Here is a 6782-nt window from a genome sequence, read left to right on the forward strand (position 1 = left end):
GACTCGCGGTCTCGTGGCCTTAAATTGCGCGTGCTCACTAAGTGTAAGTCTGTAGGGTGTCCCATTCGCCATTTCAGTGCTTAGAAGAGTGCTCGCGAGCACCGCCTTTGTGCCCTCGATGCGGACTTCGGCGAAGCCCCACTTTTGCACCCTCCACACGGGTTACCTACCCAGGAATCATTGCGAAGTTGCGAACGCCCAATCAGACAAATGAGGGGAGGAGATTCATGGCTGTTTGACTTTCGGTGGCATGATGTCATCAAGCCTGTCCAAAAAAATACACTCTTGCGTGCCCTCATGGACTCGAGGCCAGCGCCCCTTAGGTCTGCACTTCCTGACGTCACCAAGTGTGAACTCGAAGGAGGTCCATAAGGCCGGAGTGTGCCATTTGGGATCCAGTCAATGTATGCCTCAACGGCAAGAGAATACCCACAATTCACTGCAGAATGAATTTCCACGTCTGGCCAGAAGATGCCATGGCGCTCGCAGCTGAATCATCCATCCATCCATTTTCCAAAATGCTGCTCCAATGTGGGTACAGCGTAATATCATACAGGTATAAATTCATTTTAAATTGATTATTAAATAGTTTAATTAAGGTTCATACATGCTTGTTTCAATGACAGAGTTCAAGATAAATATTTTCATTACTACAGGAGCCAGTTTGAAAAGTTTTAAATGATTATTAAACAGCAAGCACAAACTATACAAAAGCGGCAGCCCTTCCCGCGAACTTAGAGTCAGAATTCCCTCACTCGTTTTCATTCACTCCCTCAAGTAGACTATATTAGTGGAGTAATGTGGGAATAGTGAATGAGGGTATAGGGGGCGATTTTGAACACAGCCTAATTGTGAGGTTATAAAATATCAACCAATCAAATGGAGGACTGAAAAAATTACACAGTAACAGCTCTGTGTTGTAGTTGCTTTCCTTTAGATAAAAGCCTAAAACCAAAAGAAAATGTAATAGTACAGAGACATCAGAGAAATTATATTATCTTTAAGAAGCGAGATAAACCTGCACTTAGAGCTTAGTGATTGACATGTGTCATTTTAACAAGGACACACATTAACTTACTGACGCTAAAGAACTGATCTGTGAAATTAATGTAACAGAGGTGAGCAGATTGTGCTAATTGACGTATGCAACAGTGAGCACGATTTGTGTGTGTGTGTGTGTGTGTGTGTTTTGCAGAGCTTGTTTAAGGAATTATCAGATCATTACAGCATTTGCTCTTGTCTGCAAATACTGGTTTCACTGCAGACGAATTTTACTTCCTAATAAAAACGTCAGATTATTGTTTTCCATATTTAATGTTAATATTTCGTCTGTTTCAGTCTGATCTGGTTTAATGGCAGCGGCCCGCTGTTGAAATGTGATCCGCACCGCTCGATGTGTCGCGTTGCTACAGTGAACACAGACAACAACACATCCACACATTTTACATATCACAAATTGTTCGTTCCAGTGTATATGACCTTGAAAACAGTACTATAACTGCATTATTATGACTGCAGCTGTCACTGACGGCATGTCATAGAGCCGTGTGTCCGTATCCATGTTAACGTTACTCACCTCAATCCCGATCCTCACAGCGCCGGGTGTGGTTTATAATTCTCATAAAATAAGCTTTAAAATCATGCCGAAGACGTCAAATGGTGCAAATACGCGGAATGTTCCTCCATGAAGACGAAAGGAGGTCTCATTTGCTCTGACATATGCACAACTGCGCCGTGTTTTTGTAAATGTCCCTATCGCGGGTCCTTCAGCATCTCTGCAGATTTGTGACGTACTGATTCTTCTGCCTACATGCGCGCTCGCTCGCGACGCTATCTCCCTTCGCAACAGCAAGCGCGTGCACTAGCATTCCACTCTGATAGTGCACGTAGATTCTCCGGGCGCGTTCTCGAGAAGTGTTCAAAATGTGAGAAAGATCCCTCTTCTGTTTAAACACGGGACAGCACGCAAATCACAGATTTGTCTGGTTTCTGACTTCTATAATAACTATTAAATAATACACACAGTTTTGTGTAGCCTATTAATGTATTACTGTAATTTAATTACTTTTCTCTTTAAAAACTCTTAATTTGTCAAGTCAAGTCACCTTTATTTATATAGCGCTTTTTACAATACGAATTGTTTCAAAGCAGCTTTACAGAGATAACAGGAAAGTAAAGTTGTAATAGTATTGTTAAATTCAAAATTAAATGTTAATGTCCCCAACTAAGCAAGCCAAAAGCCAATGGCGAATAAAGGCGAAAAAAGGCGACAGTGGCAAGGAACCAAAACTCCATCAGGTGACAGAATGGAGAAAAAAACCTTGGGAGAACCCAGGCTCAGTCAGGGGGCCAGTCCTCCTTTGGCCAATGAAAGAACAGTGTATGATTATGATTCAGGCATCATTACAGGTCAGAAGTCCGCGATTGGATCAGAACTTTCACAATATTTATCCAGTTCATCTGGTTAGGGGTCGGAGTCATCACACCGGTATGGAGAAGAGTTTGTTGAGGTGTCCATGAGGCAGCCTAACATTGCATTATAGCAATCTATAATGTGTTATGTGTATGCTAAGCCAAAGAGATGTGTTTTTAGTCCAGATTTGAATTGACAGACTGTGTCTTGTTCCCGGACAAAGTTAGGAAGATTGTTCCAAAGTTTTGGTGCCAAGTAGGAAAAGGATCTACCGCCAGCAGTTGATTTTGTTATTCTAGGTATTATCAACTGGCAGTGGCGGTTCTACATTGAATTACACCTGGGCAAGACCACCTTCGAGTAACAGTTTTGTTGCAAAGCACAATATTATGAGGAAATTAGATCTCGTGTTTGTTGACTTAAAACCTAATTATTGTTGTATAAGCATAACAAGCATCATAGCAAAAAGGCTAAGAAACAGACGAGTTACCCACAATTAACATTAGCCCTTCATTCATGACAACATGGATACCGTAATCATACCACAGAGAGAACAGTTGTACCTTTATCTTTTGCTCGTTTCTCCTCTTCTTCTTTTCTTTTTTTTTTCTAAATTGTCCACCTGATGGCTTTGACCTTTTCCTGTCCATCAAGATTAAACCAATTTATCTTGGTGAGGTGACCCAGATAATCGTTTTGTTTTAGGCTACTTATTTTATAGCCATTTCACACAATTCAGAAAAACAAAAATTTGCAGGAACTATAGGCCTGTATTTATAATATTATGAATGAAATGTGCGTTATTTTGGAAGAAAGTTGAGGTGGTGTGACTGACTTTAGCCCACTAATTCCATTAGAGCAGGGGTTCCCAAACTTTTCAGCCCACGACCCCCAAAATAAAGGTGCGAGTGATTTGCGAGCCCTATATCCTCAGAGGTGGTTAAAGTATACAGACATTGCGTGAAACTATGCACACGCACTAATAGGCATACTTACAACACAAAATAACACAACAGTCAAAACAACCATTATATTATTTTATATTAAATATTAACATCACCTAATGAGATGGGTGCATAGACGTTGGAACAGGGGGGGCGCGACCGCCCCCTAAATGTAGGCTACATAAGTATACTAAAAAAACAATACATTTAGAGTTTGTAAAATACACACTGATGTTTATGGAAGAGGTAATAATGATCCTTTCGACACGTTTCATTCAGATACACATTGTGTAAGTAACTTTAATGTTTACTCTATTCTTCCAGTTCACCAGCCACTACTTTTAAGTAGGCCTATTTCGGGAGTGGATGAATTCACATGTTGTGATCCTCTCCCTCGTTCATTTCACCTAGGGGTTCTATTTAATTACCATGTGTTCATTTCATTCATTGCGCCTTGACACCAGTTCAAAACTGAGTCCCAAAAGTCCGCGCAAGAAGCATAACTGTACGTTCACACCGCCGCCGACTTGAGCGGCAAAGAAGCTCTGGCTGCCCTGTCGAGGACGCTTGTCAAAAAGTACGGGGACGCTTGTTAAAGCTTTTTGAGGCTTTGGTCGCTCCAGCATTATGTTCGAGAGAAGAGAAGTGTCACAACATGAAATGTAAACAGAAAAACAAGCAATACATTGACACTAGAAACCTTCTAGTAGAAACCACTAGAAACAGCATTTTTATATTGCCTATTCCCCATCTCAACGCACGCATACAGCTTGCCACAAAGAACTGGGCAAAGTAAGGATTGTGCATTAAACATTTGAATTGTTTATTAATAAACTAGTGTTTTCTGTCAGTTTTCGATTCATTTATCAGACGCGCTCCAGTTCACGCGCCGGCGCCTCCGTGTCCTAATTATATTGTATATTTGCTTTTTATTAATCCAGTCAATTTGTTGATGAAAACATTGATTAAAATGAAGAATCAATTTATACAAAACGAAATTTACTTAAAACAAAACTTAATAAGTGGTCAGAATTATGTCTGACCCATTCCAAATGTTTTCCGATATATGGTGACTCAAGCACTGATGGACCAAAGAGCGCGCATTTTGACATTTGCAGTAAAAACTTGAAATATAAATTCTCAGAAAATGCATTTCATACAAATTTATTGAAACGTCTGTTTATATAGGCCTACTCCGTTAATAAAAGAGTCCGGACATTGGAAAAATATCAGTCCACATGCGTTTTATATTTAATATGAGGGAAATAGACATGCATGCATGCATGACACATAAAATCTTTAACCTTTAGGTAGCAAAATATTTTTTAGAAAGTTCTACTAGACTAACGTCACTCATAAATCATGAAATTCCACACATCCACCATCTCTTGAGTTTTATTAAAAGTCTTTAACTTTTTTGTAGCAAAATATTTTTTAATAATTCTGTCAATTACACTTCTGGAAATCATCTCGCGACCCCCCCTCGCTGTCTCACGACCCCACGGGGGGTCGCGACCCCTACTTTGGGAACCCCTGCATTAGAGTATTGCTGAGACAGTGCTGCTGCTACGCGCTGCCGCGCCGCCTCTGCGTGTGGTGTGTGAATGCTCTAATCTAAAATGGGCGCCGAAAAAAATACTCACTGCTAACGCATGCAGTGTGAAACCGGCATCACACACGGCACCTTCTCAGCAAGCAGGGGCGCCAATTTGCCAATTCCCTTCACAGTGAAATGATAGATAATAGAAAACGGCTTCGCGGCGCAGAAGGATTTTTTTAAACTGCTAATGCCGCCCCCCATGTGACATGAAAAAAATGCCGCCCTGGCAGACTGCCCGGTTCGCCCGAGCCTAAAACTGCCACTGTCAACTGGCCAGAGTTTTGAGATCACAATAGACGTGAAGGACTATAATGGGTTAAGAGCTCGCTCAAGTACTGCGGAGCTAAACCATTTAGTGCTTTGTAGTAATCAGCAATATTTTAAAATGTATACGATGTTTAATAGGGAGCCAATGCAGTGTTGACAGAACCGGGTTAATATGGTCATACTTCCTGGTTCTGGTAAGAACTCTAGCGGCTGCGTTTTGGACCAGCTGTAGTTTGTTTATTAAGCGTGCAGGGCAACCACCCACTAGAGCATTACAATAATCTAGCCTTGAGGTCATGGACACTTTCTCCCTTTAAATGCTTTGGTCAGTTCAAGAATAATTTATGAGACTATCCCTTTAATACTATTTAATACCTAACATATATTCCAAACCGGCACATCTCAAAATGAAGGAGGCAGACAATCATGTCAACACTATTTAAAAAGAAAATGCTATTTTAGTCAAATTACAGACCACCCAGAGCAAGGGCTCGGAGACCACCCAATCGTCCTCAGCGTGACATTTCCACATAAATAGGTTTGTTTGAGATGCGCCTTGCCTCGCATGTAATGTAGTCGAGAGTAGTCGGCAGTGAGAGGAGGAGTGAAAAAAGCGTAGGCAATCCGGACAGTTCTCGCTTCTCGCAGTGGATCTGACACCTGCGAGATCAATGATGGATATCGCGGGATTCACGCTCGTGCACAGTGTTGCTAATAAACTGGATGTAATTTAAGTTCTCACAGCGCCACACTGTGGTTTTAGGTCGGCTTTATTATAATTTCAGCTAATGAGCAGTTTGTAGATATATATTTTTATTATTTCTCACTGAAATGTGAATTAAATTAAACTGATATTATTTTGTAAATTATATCATAATTCAATTAGGGGGGGCATAAAAGACATTTGGGGGGGCATTGCCCCCTAATGCCCCCCCATACCGCCGGCACTGAATTCAGACATAGGCTATGTGTTTTTATATATATATAGGGCTGTCAGTTAAACGCGTTATTAACGGCGTTAACCCAAAACCATTTTAACGCGATTAATTTTTTTATCTCGAGATTAACGGTCTTTTTGGTCTAGCAAACTTTGTAGTTTTTTTTCACATGCTTTTGCAACAGGACGCGGCATGCGCGGCTGCGCTGAAACCCATTCATTTCAAGGGCTTGCGCCGTGCGAAGACGTTTTGTTGCTTCGTCGACCAAAGCGCAAGTTGATCTAGCTAGACCGGAAACAAAACAACAGGCACGCGCACACACACTTGTTTGGGCTTGCGAGCCGGCCAAATAGGTTAAAGTTACGTTTTGAGTGGATGACGAGCGCGAGACGCCGAAATGGATGCCAATAAGATTCTGAATGGAAAGTTTACTTTTAAAAAGTTGCCAAATGGTTCCATTGACTAGACCAAAGTGATATGTGTGTTTTGTCGTTATGAACTGAGCTATCATCATCGCAGCACGTCCAGTCTGAAATACCACTTGATGATGGCCAAGCACACACACACACACCTAATGCGAATTCTCCGCCTCCTCGTCAATATCAGTACCTCGTCAGTAT

The 6782-nt window shown here is 41.3% G+C and overlaps 2 protein-coding genes across 4 annotated transcripts in view; both read right to left on the reverse strand.

Moving 5' to 3' along the window:
• Positions 1 to 1808, reverse strand: part of ttbk2a (tau tubulin kinase 2a) — a 33548-nt gene extending 31740 nt beyond the window's left edge. Inside the window, exon 1 of one of the 3 annotated variants that reach the window (XM_077238454.1) lies at positions 1577 to 1808. The gene's annotated coding sequence lies outside the window, so the exon portion shown is untranslated. The remainder of the gene's footprint in view (positions 1 to 1576) is intronic. The other 2 variants (XM_077238455.1, XM_077238456.1) reach the window with 2 other exon arrangements.
• The window catches only part of aldh6a1 (aldehyde dehydrogenase 6 family, member A1), a 132541-nt gene that overhangs the window by 84288 nt on the left and 41471 nt on the right, over positions 1 to 6782 (reverse strand). The gene's annotated exons all lie outside the window — the stretch shown is intronic.

The sequence above is a fragment of the Siphateles boraxobius genome, unplaced genomic scaffold, assembly GCF_051911475.1.
Source record: "Siphateles boraxobius isolate OS27281-9 unplaced genomic scaffold, OSU_SipBor_1 22, whole genome shotgun sequence".
Classification (NCBI taxonomy): Eukaryota; Metazoa; Chordata; class Actinopteri; order Cypriniformes; family Leuciscidae; genus Siphateles; species Siphateles boraxobius.